Source organism: Ursus americanus, chromosome 18, assembly GCF_024610735.1.
Source record: "Ursus americanus isolate L20-20 chromosome 18, mUrsAme1.1.p, whole genome shotgun sequence".
In the NCBI taxonomy this organism is placed as follows: domain Eukaryota; kingdom Metazoa; phylum Chordata; class Mammalia; order Carnivora; family Ursidae; genus Ursus; species Ursus americanus.
Window position 1 is genome coordinate 20,743,893 of NC_142144.1, and position 20,252 is coordinate 20,764,144.

The 20,252-nt window shown below is 37.5% G+C and overlaps 1 protein-coding gene across 6 annotated transcripts in view; it reads left to right on the top strand.

Annotated features, from left to right (window-relative positions):
• The window catches only part of PTBP3 (polypyrimidine tract binding protein 3), a 112,682-nt gene that overhangs the window by 3,895 nt on the left and 88,535 nt on the right, over positions 1–20,252 (top strand). The window lies entirely within an intron of this gene.

Consider the following 20,252-nt stretch of genomic DNA (forward strand, 5'->3'; position numbering starts at 1 on the left):
TCCCCCTGCTTGTGTTCCCTCTCTTGCTGGCTGTCTCTCTGTCACATAAACAAATAAAATCTTTAAAAAAAATAAAAAATAAAATGTAAATCGAGTAAACAATGTTCACCAATATGAGGCTTTTAAAATATAAATGGGTGTTTTAAGGTTTCCTTTAGCAGTTTGGTATTTGATATACCTGAATTGAGAATCTAGTTCTAGAGGCCACTTACAGTTTGGATTACTATAGAAAACAAAAATAAATAATTCATATTTATATTATATGTATTTTATGTAAAGTTGTTTCACCACTTTCTGTCCTCTTCATCTCTTCATCATCTCTTCTTGCTAGCAATTTCATCACTTCTACATTTGTAGTTACTGGATCTGGCGGTGGTGCTCATATTCTTAAAATACCTTGAAAAAAATAAGCACAATAGCATATGAAACTAACAATAGGATTCTGAGATTAACACGATAGGGAACTACTGCTTTTACTGTCTTTTGAAGTTGGGTGGAGTTAGCTTGCTTTGGCAAACTTTGAACATAATTTATGAATTGAAAATAAATGGAGGAAACTCTTTGGTGAAATATGCTTTTCTTTTTCTTGTTTTTCTTCTTCACAGATACTTGAGTCGCTTTCTCTTTTGGGAATGACACTAAGAGATTAGAAACTGCAGGCTTATATCTAGGATCCCTTTAGGTGTCTCTGTAGGTACCTCTGAGGGGAAGGATATGTAAAGTGAATGTTTGGTTTTAGAGTTTATCTGGCAAAAATGAATACATGAGACTTTAAAAAATTTACCATTTTTGAGTTGAGAAATTATACTTGAGGGGCTGTTATGCCTTTTTTATTATGGGGAAAATATCTTAAAGATAAGGATATGTAAAGTGAATGTTTGGTTTTAGAGTTTATCTGGCAAAAATGAATACATGAGACTTTAAAAAATTTACCATTTTTGAGTTGAGAAATTATACTTGAGGGGCTGTTATGCCTTTTTTATTATGGGGAAAGTATCTTAAAGATAAGGATATGTAAAGTGAATGTTTGGTTTTAGAGTTTATCTGGCAAAAATGAATACATGAGACTTTAAAAAATTTACCATTTTTGAGTTGAGAAATTATACTTGAGGGGCTGTTATGCCTTTTTTATTATGGGGAAAATATCTTAATGATAAGTAAAAGAAAAAGATTAGGCACGGCAACCAGATTTGAATACATGATTTGGATTTCTGACTACCTGTTTAGCAGCAAACGCTTTGAAAACAAAAGATCAGATTTTTCTTTTCTATTTTTTTCCATTCTGAAGAAAAGATAAGCTGATTTAGTTGTTTCACTAGGCAGTCTGTATTTTTATAGACTTATATACTGGAAATGTCTGTAAAATTACTCATTAAATGGAGAATTTCTCCTAAGATTGTTCTGCTTCTTTCTTGGATCCCATCCACGGAGTTTAGTTACAGGGAATAGGCTAATAAGGCTCATAATTCATCTAGATTGTGTAAACCAAAATTAGCAAATTTAAATAAGTCCTTCAAGAATGTCAGTTACTTACCTTCCTCTGTTACTCTCTGAATATGATGATACAACAAAGAGTTTCAGCCAGTGGCAAGAGTGGATTTCAGTTTATGCTCCATAAGTTGCTTTTCCGGATTCAGAAAAATAATAAGAATTTCATTTTTAAAGAATTAAAAATGCCCTTAAATATGAAATCCTTTATTTTAAGGAAAGAAAGCTAAATTGTTTTTAGAGATGACTGATAATGAACATGTGTCAAGAACTTTATTATACCAGATAAATCAAACTGTTGGCGTTGTGGGTGCCATAGCTTTTTGTGTGTGTACCTAAGTGTATTTCAAATTTCCAACTTATAATTTATTTACTAACTAGTTTATCTGAAACTCAAATATTTCCCATATTTGTGGTTATGTTTCTAAAGTACTATAGTAGCTATTAAAACAAATGATTTTTGGGCACCTGGGTGGCTCAGGCCGTTGAGTCCGATTTTGGCTTAGGTCATGATCAGGGTCCTGGGATTGAGCCCCCTGTTGGGCTCCCCACTCAGCAGTGAGTCTGCTTCTCCCTCTCCCTCTGCCCTTTCCCCAGCTTATTCTCCATTTCTCTCTCTCTCTCTCTCCCTCCCTCCCTCCATCCCCCCTTCTCACTCTCTCATGAGCTGGGGAAGGGGGAGAGGGAGAGGAAGAGGGAGAGAAGCAGACTCCCTGGTGAGCCTGGAGCCTGATGCTGCTCAGTCTGAGGACCCTGAGATCAGGACCTGAGCCAAAATCAGGAATCTGCCACTTAACCAACAGCTACCCAGGTGGCCCTAAAACATGATTTTTTAAAATGATGATACTCCATATGTTTTCTGGGTAGTCTTCCTATTTTAAATGGTGAGAATAGAAAAACTGATGTTTAGTGGACTGAAATTGGCTTCTAATAATTATCATGCCTGTCAATATAAAGGAAAGAACAATATAGCATATTTAAATTGATTTTGAAGATCAATTTTTTATTTGCTTGACCAGAGCTTAGCAAAGGACAGCTTGTGGACCAAATCCAGCTTGCCACCTGTTTTGTAAATAGTTTTTGTTGGAACACGGCCTTGCTAATTCCATACTGTCTGGTGACTTTCACAATAGAATGGTGGAGTTGAATAGTTGTAGCAGTGATCATATGACCACAAAGCCTAAAATATTTACTTTCTGGCCCTTTTCAGAAAAAGCTTGCCTGCTGCTGTACTAGAGCTATACAAAATATAGGAGGCTTTTGCTGGAATTTTTTTTTTTTTGGATTGGGCTGTAATTTACATAGAGTGAAATGCATAGTTCTCAAGGGTACAGCGCAATAAATTTTAACAAATGTATCCTCCGGTGTTTCCTACTCCCCAGTCAAGGCACTAGAACATCACTGAAAAATATTCTTTGTTGTCTTTTTCCAGACTTATTCTAGGCATGTGTTTTGATTTCTATTATCATAGATTATTTTTTTCCTGTTTCTGAACTTAATATAAATGGAATAAAATATTTGCACATCATATATACAGTGTAAGGTCTTTGATTTCTGGCTTCTTTTACTCAGCAAAATGATTGTTTGTTTGTTTATAGGTTTATTTATTTATTTTGGCGGGGGAGGGCAGGAGGGAGAGGGAGAAAGAGTCCTAAGCATACTCCGCACTGTCTCATGACCCTTGGATCACCACCTGAGCCGAAACCAAGAGTCAGTTGCTCAACTGGTCCCTTAACCGATGGACTGAGCCAGCCAGGCGCCCCTCAGCAAAATGATTTTTAGATTCAGCCATGTTACATGTAGCAGTACTTCATTATTTTTATTTCTGAGAGTATTCCATTATGTGAATGTATTATAATATTTGAAAACCTATTCTCATGTTGGTAGATGTTTGGATTCTTTCCAGATTTGGACTATTATGAATAAAGCTGCTATAAGCATTTGTTTATGTCTTTGGGTAGATATATGTTTCATTCTATACCATACCTAGGAGTAGAATTTGATAATGTGTATGTTTAAATTTGTAAGAAACTGTCAAACTATTTTGTTAAATGTTGTACCACTGTATACTGTAACTAGGTTTGTATTGGAGTTTAGGTTGCCCACATCCTTGTTTACATGTGCGTATCGCCAATCTTCACTTTTATCCATTCTCGTGGGTGTAACCAGAATTGCTAACATTATCTCATTATAGTTTTAATTTGCATTGACTTTATGACTGGTGGTGGTGCTTACCTTCTCGTGTATTTCTACCCTTTTGTGTGTTTTTAGCTATTTACTTATCTTTCGTGAATGTCTGTTTTTACCTGTTTTTAAAAACTATTTATTTATTGGGGCACCTGAGTGGCTCAGTTGGTTGAGCAGCGCCTTTGGCTGGGGTCGTGGTCCCGGGGTCCTGGGATTGAGCCCCGCATCGGGCTTCCTGTTCAGCAGGGAGTCTGCCTCTCCCTCTGCTCCCCCTTTCACGGTCTCTCTCATTCTCTCTCTCACATAAACAAAATCTTAAAAAAAAAAAAGATTTATTTATTTATTTTTAAAAAGAGAGAGATGGGGAGGGAGAAAGGGCATGGGGGGAAGGGACTGAGGGAGAAAGTCTTAAGCAGACTGGCTCTGAGCACAGAGCCTGAGGGGACTTGATCTCAGCATCCTAAGATCATGCCCTCAGTTGAAACAAAGAGTTGGCTGCTTAACCAGGTGCCCCTTTTACCTATTTTTTTTAATTTAAATTTTTAATTTTTTAAAAGATCTTATTTGAGAGAGAGAGCAAAGAGAACACCCTGAACAGTGGGGGAGGGGCAGTGGGAGAGGGAGAAGCAGACTCCCCGCTGAGCAGGGAGCCCCACACAGGTCTGGATCTCAGCCAGGACCCTGAGATTATGAACTGAGCTGAAGGCAGATGCTTAACTGATTGAGCCACTCAGGCACCCCACCTGCTTTTTTTTTTTTAAAGTAGATTTCTTGTTATGGCGCCTGGCTGGCTCTTTCAAAAGGGGCTGTGATTCTTGATTGATCTCAGGGTCTTGAGTTCCAGCTCTACATTGGGTGTAGAGGTTACTTAAATAAATCAATAGATGAAAAACTGAAAAAAAAAAGTGGGTTCCTGTAGGCATATAGTAAGACTGTTTTTAGAAAAATATTGTATTTTTTTAAGGATTTTATTGTCAGTGAGAGAGCATGCACAAGCAGTGGGGAGCAGCAGGCAGAGGGAGGAAGCAGGCTTCCCGCTGAGCAAGGAAATTCCACGCCCCCCCCCCAGCCGTTGGGTGGATCCCGGGATCATGACCTAAGCTGAAGGCAGATGCTAAACTGACTGAGCCACCCAGGGGTCCCAAGACCATTTTTTTTTTTAAAATATTTTTATTTATTTATTTGACAGATATAGAGACAGCCAGCGAGAGAGGGAACACAAGCAGGGGGAGTGGGAGAGGAAGAAGCAGGCTCATAGCAGAGGAGCCTGATGTGGGGCTCGATCCCATAATGCCGGGATCACGCCCTGAGCCGAAGGCAGACACTTAACCGCTGTGCCACCCAGGCGCCCCCCAAGACCATTTTTTAAAAAAGATTTTACTTATTTGTTTGAGAGAGAGTGCACAGAAGATAAAGAATAGCAAACCAGAGCAAGCATGAGCACATTGGTTGGGTGGCAGAGGGAGAGGAAGAAGCAGGTTCCCTGTTGAGCAGGGGGCTGGATCCCAGGACACTGGGACCCTGATCTGAGCCGAAAGCAGACAAAAGCCACCCAGGTGTCTCTATTAAGGTCTTTAAAAAATTTTCTCTGACAGTGTGTCTTTTAATTGGTATATATAGGCCATTCACACTTCAAGGTATGATTTGGTTGGATTAATATCTACCTTGTTCATAACTGTTTTCTATTGTTAAAAAACAAAATCAGCCTAGTAATTTTGAAGATCTAATTGGATTTATTAAGCAATTTATGAATCAGGCAGCATCCCAGCTAACAAGTAGAGGGGAGCTTCAAGGTATTATAGAACATAGGTTTTTATAGGAAGGAAGGTGGGGCAAGACGTTATTATCGAAAGAAAAGAAAGGATTGTTCAGGCAAGATCACCTTCTTTTACAGGGGTCTTATTATGTAGATTACCTCATCTTCCTTTGGGGGATTGAGAGGGCCCTGTGACGGATTACCTCATTGATGCTGATCAGAAAATTCCTGATTGACCAGTTAAGACAATTCTGGGGGAGGTTGAAACTGCTAGTAGGTTAGGTATTAAGTCCAGATTTCATGATTTGTCTTAAGTGATGCCACTTTGGGCCTGTGGTTTTCTTTGTTAACACTATTCGTTGACTTGTTCTTTGTTTTTATTTTCTTCCTCTCATTTTTTGCCTTCACTGGTTTTAATTGAACAATTTGTATGATTTCGTTTATGTCCTCTCCGCATATTATACTTACTTGAAACATTTTTTTAGTGGTCGCCCTGTACATTCTAGTGCATGCGGTGTACATTTACAGCTCCTCAAAGTCCACCTTCAAATAACACTGCACTGCTTTATATACACCTTATGACAGCATTTTCATTTACTTCTTCCTGTCCCTTCTGATATTGTTATCCTTCATTTCACTTAACCAAATGCAAGAATCATCCAGTGCATTGTTACGATTATGACATCATGTTACCAGTTATCCTTTAGATCAATTAAGAATAAGATGTATAAAATATTTTATTTTACCTTCAACTATACCCTCTCCCACAGTCTTCCTTTCCTTATGTGGATCTGAGTTTCCGATGTATATAATTTTCCTTCTCTCCAAAGAACAACTTTTTATTTTTTTTTAAGATTTTGTTTATTCATTTGAGAGAGAGGGCGTGCGCGTGAGCACACAGAGGAGAAGAAGAGAAGCAGACTCACTGTTGAACAGGGAGCCGGATGCGGGGCTGGATTCCAGACCTGGAGATCATGACCTGAGCTGAAAGCAGACACTTACCTATCTGAGCTACCCATGTGCCTCTCTGAAGAACTTCTTTTAACATTTATTGCAGAGCAGGTCTACTGACAATCAGTTCTCTTGGTTTTTGTCTGAGAAAGTCTTTATTTCTCCTTTACTTTTTTTTTTTTTAAAGTAGGCTTCATGCCCAGCGTGGGGTCCAGTGAAGGGCTTGAATGCACATCAGGACCTGAGCTGAGACCGAGTTGGACACTTACCTAAATGAGCCACCCAGGTGCCCGGTCCTTTACTTTTGAAGGATGCTTTTCATATAGAATTCTAGGTTAGTGGGTGTTTTTTTTTTTCTTCCCTTAATACTTTAAATACTTCATTCTACTTTCTTGATGCTTGCAGTGTTTCTGATAAGAAAGAAACCTGTAATTCTTACCTTTATTCCTCTCTATGTATGTAAGGTGTTTTTTCCCCCTGTTTTTTTCCCCAAGGTCTTTAATATTTTCTTTATATGAACTCTGTTATTTGAAATAGGGTTGAAAGTGTTCTTTATATATTCTAAGTATAAGTCCTTTTTCAGATATATGTATTGCGAATATTTTCTCTCAGTCTGTTGCTTGTCTATTCATTTTTTTTTTAAGATTTATTTATTTATTTATTCGACAGAGATAGAGACAGCCAGCGAGAGAGGGAACACAAGCAGGGGGAGTGGGGAGAGGAGGAAGCAGGCTCATAGCAGAGGAGCCTGATGTGGGGCTCGATCCCGTAATGCCGGGATCACGCCCTGAGCCGAAGGCAGACGCTTAACGACTGCGCCACCCAGGCGCCCCTGTCTATTCATTTCTTAATGGTGTCTTGATAAATAGAAGAATTTAATTTTGACAGATCTCTTTTCCATTTTTTGGTTATGGCTTTCTGTTCTTGTCTAAGAAATCTGCTTATCCCAAGGATAGAAAGATATTTTATTTATTTGTTTTCAGAAGCCTGTACTTTTGGGGCACCTGGGTGGCTCAGTCCGTTAAGCGTCTGCAGTCAGCTCAGGTCATGATCCCAGGGTCCTAGGGTCAAGTCCCACATTGGACTTCTTGAGCAAGGAGTCTGCTTCTCCCTCTGCCTGCTGCTACCCCTGCTTGTACTCTCTCTCTCTCTCTCTCTCTCTCTCTCTCATAAATAAATAAATAAAATCTTAAAAAAAAAAAGAAAGAAGCAGCAGCCTGTACTTTGAACTTTTATGAAAGGTTAGGTCTGAGATGAATCTCAGATTTGTTATTGTGTGTGGTAGAGGTAGAGATTGATTTGTTTCCATATGGTTATCTGGTTAGTTTGTGGCACCTTTTGTTAAAAAGATTTTTCTTTCAAGGGGGGGTAATCAGAAGGGGGAGTGAAGCATGAGAGACTATGGACTCTGGGAAACAAACTGAGGGCTTCAGAGGGGAGGGAGTGGGGGAATGGGCTAGACTGGTGATGGGTAGTAAGGAAGGCACGTATTGCATGGTGCACTGGGTGTTATACGCAACTAATGAATCATCGAACTTTACATCAGAAACCAGGGATGTACTGTATGGTGACTAACATAATATAATAAAAAAAATTAAAAAAAAGATTTTTCTTTCTGTAATGAATTGTTTTGGTACCGTTATTTGAAAATCAGCTCACCATTTGTGAATGTGTCTATTTATACACACTGAATTTTTATCCGATATCTATTTATTATGTTAATATCACACTGTCTTGATAACAGTGGATTTGTAGTGTGTCTTAAAATCACGTAGTGTAGGTCCTCTAACTTTGTTCTTCTTTATCAATATTGATTTAGCTATACTAAGTCATTTGCATTTTACTTAAAAATTTACAATTAGCTCCTCAGGTTTTACTTAGAAGCTGGGATAATGACTGGGATTGCACAGACTACATGGGTCAGTTAGGGAGAGATTGGCATTTCAGCCGTATTGAGTCTCGTAATCTGTGGAATAGATATCTCAGGTTTTAGGTCTTATGTAATTTCTTTTAATGCAGTTTTGTAGTTTTCAGTGTACAGGTTTACCTGTATATTTTAAATGTGTCCCTTTTTTCTTTGGTGGTAAATCGTGTTCTTGTCACTATACAGAAATAACTTCACACATTTATTTTGTAACTTATTGCTGTTACTGTATTTTTTTAATTGCTTAGGTTTTTTTTTTAAATGTACATGATCATGTTATCTGTAAATACAGTTTTATTTCCTCTTTCCAATCTGGATGATTTTTTTTTCTTGCCTTAACCCAAAATTTAAGACCTCCTGTATAATGCTAAGTAGAGGTGACAACATCCTTGTCTTCTTCCTGCTTATAAGAGAAAGCAGTCCATCTTTGTTAGCTGTAGGTTTTTCTTAGATGCGTTTCTCATGTTAAAAAATTGCTTTCTGGTCAGAATGGCTAAAACTAACAAGTCAGGAAACGACAAATATTGGTGAGGATGCAGAGCAAGGGGGACCTTCTTAAACTGTTGGTAGGAATGCAAGCTGGTGCAGCCACTCTGGAAAACAGTATGAAGCTTCCTCAAAAAGTTAATAGAGCTACCCTATGACCCAGCAATTGCACTAGTGGGTATTTACCCCAAAGATACAAATGTAGTGATCCGAAGGGGCACATGCACCCCAATGTTTATAGCGGAAATGTCCACCATAGCCAAACTATGGAAAGAGCCCAGATGTCGATCGACAGATGAATGGATAAAGAAGATGTGGTATATATATATGTATACACACACACACACAATGGATTATTATGCAGCCATCAAAAAAATGAAATCTTGCCATTTGCAATGACGTGGGTGAAAGTAGAGGGTATTACACTAAGCGAAATAAGTCAACCATAGAAAGACAATTATCATATGATCTCACTGATATGTGGAATTTGAGAAACAAGACAGAGGATCGTAGGGGAAGAGAGGAAAAAATGAAACAAGACGGCACCAGAGAGGCAGACAAACCGTAAGAGACTCTTAATCTCAGGAAACAAACTGAGGGTTGCTGGAGTTGAGGGGGCTGTGGGGATGGGGTGGCTGGGTAATGGACATTGGGGAGGGTATGTGTTATGGTGAGCGCTGTGAGTTGTGTAAGACTGATGAATCACAGACCTGTACCCCTGAAACAAATAATACATTATATGTTATTTTAAAAAATAATAAATTTTTAAAAATTGCTTTCTGTTCACTGTTTAATGTTTTTTATTAACATGAGTGGATGTTGGATTTGGATCTTTCAAGGAATTCGTATGTTGCAGCTAAATTGTTGAATATGTGGGCATAAAATTTTTCATATTTCCGTATCTTGTTACTCTCTAGGATCTGTAATGATTTCCATCCATCTTTTCAGTTCTGATATTGGTAATTCATGTTTTCTTTCTTTCTTTCTTTCTTTCTTTCTTTCTTTCTTTCTTTCTTTCTCTTTGCTGATTGGTCTAGATAGAGGTTTTCAGTATTACTGATCTTTTTCAAAAGGCAGTTTTTGGTTTCATTTATTTTTTCTTGGTTGACTTTTCTGTTTCATCACTTTCACTTTATTATTGAGATTTATTTTCTTACATTTTCTGTGGGTTAGGAATCTAGGTGTGGCTTAGCTGAGTCCTCTGACTTTGGGGCTCTTACACAAGAGTGTTATCAGGGTGTTGGTAGATGCTGCATTCATCTTCTATGGAAGAATCTGCTTCCATGCTCACTCATATGGTTGGCAGGAGTCCGTTCCTCCTGAGCTGTTGACCTGAGGGCCTCACTTCCTCATTTGTTGTTGGCTAAAGGCTGCCCTCAATTCCTTGCCATGTGGGTCTCTCCATAGTGCAGCTTGCCTCAGACTTGTTTCTCCCAAATAACCAATAGACAGAGTAAGAGTTAAGCAGAAGTCAGTCTTTTGAAACCTCTCTGGGATGGGGCAACCTATCACCTTTGCTAAAGTATTCTGTTCTTAGAAGCATGTCACTAGGTGTAGCCCACAGTGGAGGGTAGGATGTTATACCTGGGTGTGAATACTAGGCAGTGGGGACCATCTTAGAGGTGTTTGCTTACTACTCCAGAAGAGAAATTGCAGAGTGTTGTAGGGATAATGCACATGTTCAGCTTTACTAGATAGTTCCAGGGTACTAATTAACAATGTTTGAGAGTTACTGTTATAACAAATTCTCACCAACACTGGGTGTTTTTACTTGAGATATTTTTAATGTAGTCATTTTAATGCTATGAATTTTCCTCTAAGCACAGCTTTAGCCACATCCTGAAAGTTTGATTTGTTCTGTTTTCATTTTTATTGAGAGTCAATGAAACTGCAAGTAGGAGATAATAAGTAACTTAAATGAAATGTACAAATTCCTTGAAAGACAGAAAATATTAAGTGACCAAAACTGACATGAGTTAGAAGTATTCCCTTTTATGAAAAGAGTTTGTATAAGATTAATATTATTTGTTTCTTAAATCTTTGATAAAATTCAGTATAGCTATTTGTGGTAAAGTTTTTAATTATGAACTCAGTTTTTAAAAATAGATCCTGTATTAATTCAGATTTTAAATTTCTTTAGTTATATCCCACAGATTTTGATATACTGGTGCATGCAAGTGTGGGAGAGGGGCAGAGGAAAAGACTCTCCAAACAGACTCCCTGCTGAGCTGGGAGCTAGAGACAGGGCTGGATCAACTGAGCCACCCAGGCACCCCTCAACTTTTTTTTTCTAACAGTATAAACTTCAAGATATTTTTTATATCTCTTACATCATCTCTTAGCTTTCTTTTTCAATTGGTTTGAGTGCTTTTTTCCAAAAAAATATTATAACATTTTATATCTTTGTGTGGCAAATTTGGTGAAGCTTTGTATCTCTGAGAATATTTTTAGGGAGAAACAATTCAAAAAGCTTTCTTTCACCTTGTCCTCACACTGAGACCTTTGGGTGTTCAGCTGCAGTCTGTAGCTACTTGTCTCCATCATCCCTCCCCCATGTACTAGTTCGAATTGGCCTTCAGCTTCCTCAGGGTTTCTCTCTCATAATTTTGGTTCCTGAAACCCATACATCTGTAGGTTCTCCGTGTTTGCTTTGGAGATGGGAGTTAACAGTTCATGCTAATTTGCTAATTTCAGGCTTTAGACTAACCTGTTTATTACCAAGTACAGTGATTACAAAGGACCATAACCTAGACACATTATTGTGAAATTTTAGAATTCCATGAAGACATGACTGTGAAAGCTTTCAGGAGAGAAAAAGCAAGTCACCTTCAAAGAAATAAATGTCAGACTGGCATCTTACCGACCACACTGTGTGCTAACTGAAAATGCGACAGTGTTTATAATCTTCTTAGGACAAATAATTTTAACCCAGGATTTTTTTTTTTTTATACTAAGTCAAATGATTAATTATGAGGGTACAACTATGAAGACAGACTTTTCAGACATGCATGGATCCAGAGAGTTTGCTTTCTGTTTACCATAATTTAGGTGGTTACTTAAGGATATCTCTGGCAAAATGATAAAGTGAACAGTGAAGACACAAGTTCAAAAAAAAAGCTAAGCCAGCCCAGAAGACTAAAAAGAAGACTAGGGTTAACAGCTGTTCAGAAGGCCTAGAAAGCATTCTTGATTGAAGCAGGAGGAAGCAAAAAAAGAAGGGAAATCATGAGCTAACTATGAACCAAATTAGAATGTGGTGTTTAAGAGAGTGAATGTAATAAAGAAACCATTTGATCTTGATTCTAGGAGTAGTTTTTCTCAAGTGGTCCTAATTTTGTGACATTAGACTGTAGAGTCAAAACTGAAATGTGGTGAGGTATGTTTCCTTGAACAGTATTTACATAGTCATAAAAATGTAAATGCTGTTTTAGTTTTTAGCTTTGAGTCAAACTTTGGACAGGACATGGGTAAAGGAAGCCTAGAATGTTCTTGTTGCAGGGAAGAATGTAACAACTATAAGGATAAAAAATAAAAGTGAAGCTGGCAGAGGGAGGGAAGGAGAGAACAGATTAATCGCCCTAACAGCTTTGTCTTTCAAAATGGAGAATTAAGGGGTCGTCAAATTGACAAAATAAGCAATAAAACTATAAAGTTAGTATTTAAGGTTTAAAGGTAAATTATTTAAGAATTAAAATTAATAGCATATATTTCAAACACTAAGAGGGCAAGAAAATGGAAAAGTTTAAGAGATAAATTTTTAAGTTTTCATATTAGAGTTAAGTTGGTTTATTTTTAAAGTTGATAACTCAAAAGTAGTGGTACAACCATATTATCTAGGGTTATAGGGACAATCATTAGAAAGACTGAGAACTATTTAAAGATCAGGATTGGGGTGGAGGGATTTGCTTTATCATATAAACTTCTTTGTAATAGTTGATATAGAGCATGCATTTAATGAAAGTAAAAATTCATAAATAAAAGTTAAAAGAACAGAAGTAATTCAACAAAAAATAAATTCAACCATGTGTATATAGAGAAGTCTCATTTGCAGTGTTGTCCTAGTCTTTCCCCGCCAAAGGTAACAATTTTATTAGTTTTTCATTTACCTTCTAGTACCTTTTATGCAAGTAAAGGCAAGTACACATATTTTTTCTTCCTCTTCAGTACAAAAGGCAGCATATTTATATCCACTGTTCTTCACTTTGATTTTCTCAGCAAAACAGAGGGAATCTTCCTCAGAGTTCCCCCCTTTCTAATTTTTTAAAAAGATATTTATTTATTTATTCATTTATTTATTTAAGATTTTATTTATTTTTCTGACAGAACAAGTAGGGGGAGCAGCAGGCAGAGGGAGAGGGAGACGCAGGCTCCCTCCTGAGGAGGGAAGCCCAATGTGGGGCTTGATCCCAGGACTCTGGGATCACGACCCGAGACAAAGGCAGACATCTAACCAACTGAGCTACACCCTGATTTATTTATTTATTTATTTTAAGTAATCTCCATGCCCATCATTGGGCTTGAACTCACAACCCTGAGATCAAGAGTCGCGTGTTCTATGGACTAAGACAGCCAGGCACCCCATTCTCGTTTTTTGAACAGCTGCAAAATATTCTGTGAATATAGAAATTAATTCATTAGGTCTTCTATTGATGGACTCCTATGTTATTTATAATATGCTATAATAAACAGTTCCTCATGAATAATCTTTAGATATTTCATGTGTATGCGGGTGCGTCTGTGAAGTAGAGTCTAGTCATGGGGTTGCTATATCAAAGTTTAAATGTGTTGCAGGTAAATAGTACCAGAAACTCCATTGGGATAATACTATTTTGCACGATCCGGTTCTTGGAGAAATTGTGCTGTTGAACTTTTGGATTTTTGCCAGTCTTATTGGTGAGAAATGTTATCTCAGTATAGGGTTTTTAATCTTGTTTTGTTTTTTAATATATGAGTGAGGTAGAGCATATTTTTCTATCTTTAAGGGTTGTTTGTATTCCTCTTTCTTTTGGAGGTTGGTTCTTGTCCTTTACTTTTCTGTTGCCTCAATCAGTCTTTCTTTTCAGTTTAGAAGCTCTTTGTAGACTAGGGAGGTAAATCCTTTGTCCACAATGAATTGCAAATATTTATTCCCAGTGTGTCATTTGACCTGCTTATGAAACTTTCTGCCATGTGGAGCCTTTTGATTTTTGAATAATTGAATTTTATGTATTTGTGTGTTTGCTTATTTTTAGTATAACTGGATTTTGAATCTTAGATACTAGGCTCTCCCTATTCAAGGCTTATAAAGGAATTCATTTGTGGTTTTTTTTTTTTAAATAGTAGTATTCACATTTAGATTTTTATTCATTTGGGGTTTATCCTGGTGTGTGGTGTGAGATATGGGGTCAACTTTTTATCTTTTTCAAATGACTATCTTGTTTTCCAGGTATCATTTATTATAAAGTTCATTTTCTCTACAGTAAATTGATGTTATACTTTGGTACTTTAGCTGTTACAAATGTAATGTGACCATAGGTATAAGACCTTGGTCATTCTAATTGTCAGTTAACCTGAGAGACAACAATAGGCAGAGTGGGAGGGAAACTTCCTTCTAAATAATAATAGCTACTAAGTCCTTTATGTGTATTTTTGTGTGTAATCATCACAACACTATGAGGAAGATGTTTTTATTTTCCTCATCACAGATATGGAAACAGGAACAGAGAAACCAAATAATTTATCCTTCACTTAGAAAGTAGTGGAGTCAGGATTTAAATCCAGAGACTGTGATTCCATAGGCTCGTGCTGTTTAACACATTTAACGCTACAACATTGTGTCCCATCTCTCATCTTAGTGGAGGCAGCCCAGAGGTTCCGGTTTCTCCCCCTATCAAATTCATTGCTAATGCTGCTGTAGCAGCAATGGCTATGGAGATAGAACCTAAACTAAAGACGTGTGTCTGGGTTCCAGCCTTAAAAGAGAGGTGCAAGAGAAGTTAGGATTTGTTTGGCTGTTTGGGTTTGGCAAATGTACAGAAAATAGTTAATGTAGCAGGCTGGAGACTGCTATCCTTATGAGGTCTGTTTGTAAGGTTGGCCCTTGGCTGGAATCCTGGCTAGTAAACAGTTCCTACATTGATATGACCTGTCCTTAAATGATAAGAGTGTCTTATTGTTCCTAGAGTGTTTGTGTAAATGATACGGTTTATACTTTGGGAGTCTGGAATTTTGGTACATGCTGGGCAGAGGGTATCTGTGTGACCAGCTCCCAATAGGAACCCTAGGCAGTGAATCTCTAATGACCTTCCCTGGTAGATAACATTCTACGTGTGTTATCACAATTCATTGCTGGAGGAATTAAGTGTGCGTGGCTCCACTAGGAGAGAACTCGTGGAAGCTTGTACTTGGTGTCTCCCAGATTTTGCCCCATACACCTTTCTCTTTTGCTTGCTTTGCCTTGTATCCTTCCATTGTAATGAGTCTTAGCTGTGAAAACAACTTTATGCCAAGTCCTCTGAGTCCTTTTAGAGAATCGATGAACCTGGAGATGGTCTTGAGGCTAATTCTAGACATCGACATTAAAATGTTTGTTGTGATTTGGGCCATAGGGGTATGTGTGTATATGTGAGGGTGGGAATTGGAGAGAGGGAGGAAATTAACGTATATGAAATTTGAGGTTTTTATAACTTTGGGAGGTTAGCAGCAACAGTAGCTGAGACTAACACCAGAGGAGAGTTTCCTTCTTTACATGCAGAAGGAATACTGGCAGATTAACAGCGGTTTGTGCTCAGTGACTACTGCAGACAGGAACTTCATTCAGCGGTTGTATTGCTAGTGATGACACTTGGAGCGACAGCATCAACAACCAAGGAGCAGTGCAGTAGCTGCAGAGAGGTAGCCTTTAGACTGAGCTAGCACACCGCAGATTTTAGGATTTGTCATTCAAGAGAGGACTCCTGCTTATAAAAGTAAGACATTTTCTTGAGAAGTTGTATGACAGTTGTGGGTGAAAGAAGAAAGAGCCAAATCCATAATCATAGGTTTTAACATCTCTCTCAATTATTGCTAGAATAAGTAGACATAACATCAGCATTCTGTTTACAAGTACTGCTTATGCCCCTCTCCCTCAAGTTAAAGAAAATGCATTTTATTCCTATCTTGCTAGGTATCAGTATATAAGAAGTCTTTTCTGAAAAGGAACTTTGCATATTTATTATAACATTAGACCAATTTTACAGAAGAGGATACCAAACCTCTGATGTTACTGTAACCTAATACCTTAGATCAAACAGGCGGTAAGTGACGGGCTAGATTCAAAGAAAGGTTTGTTGGCAAAGCACATGCTCTGCTTTTTTATACAGTGGTGCCTGTATTGGGGCACCTGGGTGGCTCAGTCGTTAAGCATCTGCCTTCGGCTCAGGGCGTGATCCCAGAGTCCTGGGATTGAGCCCCGCATTGGGCTCCCTGCTCAGTGGGAAGCCTGCTTCTTCCTCTCCCACTCCCCCTGCTTGTGTTCCCTCTCTCGCTGGCTGTCTCTCTCTCTGTCAAATAAATAAATAAAATTTTAAAACAACAACAACAACAACAAAAAACAATGGTGCCTGTATTGGCTTTAGGAATACTAATATTCCATATGGCATTTGGTTAATAAATACCATTATTTTTAGAAATTGGTTTGTTCTAGGACAAATAAATAGTATACTGTTTTATTAGAATTAGAGATGGAAGCAGTTTCCAGTCTGCTTAAGTAGTATATTTGTAATTTCACTAAGATCAGAAGGAGGTTGGAATACTGCCCTATTTTTGTGATACTTTGGAATTCCATATTTTAGGGCTCATTACCATTCACTCTGATTTCTTGATGTTCTTTAAAGAAACATGAACGAGCTTAAGTCCATATAATGTGGCTCTTATAAAATTCATAGGTGCTTATAGGTCACTAAATGATGCAAAAAGAAATTTTATTTTATTTTTAATTTTTTTAAAGATTTTTATTTATTTGAGAGAGAAAGAGCAACGAGCGGTATGAAGGGTGAGAGGGAGAGGGAGAAGCAGGCTCTCCACCGAGCGGGGAGCCAGACGTGGGGCTCAATCCCGGGACTCCAGGATCATGACCTGAGCTGAAGGCAGATGCCCAACCGACCGAGCCACCTAGGTGTGCTTATTTTTAATTTTTAGAAGAAATTTCACTTTAAGAAGTATAAAATTGAGTGAATGTTTTGTTAACATTTTTGAGATGGTAGTATGGTAATAGTCAGTAGTAGAATTGGCCAAAAATCCTTGTGAAATATTTGATTGAAAGATCCAGTATGGAGCTTGAGACACATGGTGGCAAAGTATTTTATTTATTTATTTATTATTATTTTTTAAGATTTTATTTATTTGAGAGAGAGAGAACACGAGTGGGGGGAGAGGGGCAGAGAGAGAGGGTGAAGCAGAGGCCCTGCTGAGCAGGGAGTCCGCTGTGGGGCTCGCAGGACCCCAAGATCATGACCTGAGCTGAAAGCAGATGTTTAACTGACTGAGCCACCCAGGCACCCCATCAAAATTTTTGAAGTTCATTATTTTTCAAAATGAAAATAACTCCTTTCTCTCTGATTAATACTTACACATGACAAGTAGAAAAGCCAGGTATAATAATCCCTGTTAACATTTGGGTGAATTTGCTTTTCTCAACACAGTAGCCAGAGTGATTCTTTAAAAAGTAAATTGGATCATGTTACTCTTATGTTCAAAACTGTGTGTCTCACATTTCACACATTTCACGTTTTTTAGAATGGCCTTCAATGCCACACATGCTATTACCCTCCTAATGTCTTTATTTCTCTTTATCCCTTGCTCACTCCCAGTAGCAGTTGCCTTCTCAGAGCTTTCTAGAACACGCAACGCTTTCTATACCGGTTTCCTCTGCCTATAGCATTCTTCCCTCAGATATCTACATAGCTTACTCCTTACCTCCTTTATGATACTGCTTCAATGCCATTTTCTTTTAAGTCTTTCCTTCACTGCCTGTTTAAAATTGTAATTCCCCTCTTCATCTCTGGCTGCTCCTTTTCCTACTTTTTAAAAAGCACTTATGACTTTATTTATTTATTTATTTATTTATTTATTTATTTATTTGAGAGAGAGAGAGAGAGAGAGTGAGAACACGAGAAGGGTGAGGGGCAGAAGGAGAAGCAGACTCCCCACTAGGCAGGGAGTCTGACACGGGGATTGATCCCAGGATTACAGGATCTTGACTCGAGCAGAAGGCAGATGCCCAACTGACTGAGCCACCCAGGCACCCCAAAAAGCACTTAGGACTTTAAAACATATTACATAATTTAAAAATTTTGATTATTATCTGTTTCCTTCTGCAAGATTGTAAGCTCCATACATTAAGGGCAGGGGTTTTTGGTCATTCACTGGGATTTTCCCCAGTGGTTAAAGACCTGGCTCTCATAGTTGGGTGCTCGGTAAATATTTGTTGGATTTGTTGAATGAAGGAATGTTATTGCTAAGGCAATTATAGATGTTGAATTCAATATGTATGGACTATGCTGTATAGTAGAAACTAAATATGCAAATAAATGGCATTTTGGTTGCATGTCATGAATTAGAAGGCTTTTGGAGAAATAATTTAGTTACTTAAAAAGTTAATATTTTTTTTGCTAAGATGCCCATAATAAAATGAAGGCACTTAAGATCATTTTATTGAAACTGGTTCATAAATGGGATTTTGAACATTGCCACAGCTGCACGTTTGAAGAATTTGCCCCATCGTTGCCTTTTTGTTCTCACTGTCCTAAAATCTCAACAGTGGCAGCCTTGGAAAGGAAAATATTACTAATGAACAATGTGGTAACTATTTTGGGAGATGGTCGTGGTGGTAATTGTTTTCTAAGAAATATGTTTAGGCACAGTTACACATTTAACAGATGAAGAGTGTTGATGGGGCTACAGTGTTTGTGGAAATATGATTTCCAAGTCATTTGTAGGGTAGAGTTACCAATAATAGCTAGCGCCTTTGGGGTTGGATGTGCTTTGACTAACAGGAGGCTGTGAAAGGGTGAATGTTAACAAAAGGCTGCATTAAAAAAAATACTTGGAGTTACTGCCTCACGTCTGAAAGCCTCACTGAATATTCAGTTTATTCCCTCCTCTGTATAATTTTTATTCATTTTTTAAGCAAAAAAGTTTTGAACATAGATGCCATGTAAAACGTTGTAGTAGGTTCTGTGGAAGAGGATATAAAAGTGATCAGGAGACCATAATCAACAAGTATATATAGATAGTATGGTGAGACTTTACATAATATCACTTTTATTTCTGTTTATGGAAGAACATAGTTAGCAGGATTAACATGTGTTTTCTGTTCTGGAAAGTGTTCACAAAGCCTAAGACTACTAGAAATTTAATAGAGGGAGCTACCTTGGCTTTATAATAGAACTTGGATATTAATTTCAGTCTTTAAGATTCTTTTATTTAGAAAAGTACTAGGATCATAGACAATTCTAAGGTAATTTTGATAACCTCTTTTTTATGGTCATAGTATCTTAATAGGCTAAAACAAATATCTTATTCTTGAATTTCATATGCATTTTCGGTATGATCTGAAATTTAACTGTGATTTAATGGTTTACTATCAGAATCTTCCTTCCATGTTACTTTAGCGGCTGTTTCTCAGTTGTGTGGATTGCCATCTGTCATATTAATAATATCTCTTTAATGCTAACTAAAACCACTTCCCATCAAATTAGATAATGAAACAATTTATTTGTGCTGCTTAATTACAATATTCCTTTACTTTGTTGTCCTGTGTATTTCATTATTCTTCAACAAGAGAGAACTTCAGTAATTGATACTTAAGTCAGTGAAGCTGATTGGTGTGTTGACTTAGCCAGAGAGCTAACAAGTCCATAGAGCAACTGCTGCACTTATGTAAATTTACTGTGTGTTTCTAAGGAGACTGTTGATCCAGTGTTTTCATACAGCCCACCTCCCGAGATGGCTTCATTATCTGGCTTGTTAAAGCCTTTTTGTATGATGTTAATTTGTTTATCTGTAGCACAGGGGTCTTCATCCTGCTTATTTTCTACCCTGTCTCTTAAACCATAATCTCTCATAGTAGTCAGCCCTTGTGAGAGATACTCAATTTACGTAGGTCTGCATCGCTCTTTTCTGTAGTATAATGGAAAATTGCTTTTCAGGCACTTAGAATATAAATATTAAGAATAATTTTCAGAAATTTTTTTTGAACTGAAATAGTTTGTAATTATAGGTGGTGATGTGTTTTCAGGAGGAAGAATTTACGTCTAAGAAAGAAAAGTTTTTTAAAAGAAGAGAATGTTTAAAGTAATACTCAACTAATTGGGTTTTTCTCATCTTTTACAGAGCTTTACAAAGTAATACGACTTTTGGGATTCGAGCTTTGTAATACTAAACAAACCTTTGTTTTCTATAATTTGAAAATGAATTTTTTGGGGAAAAAGCTTAGCCAGT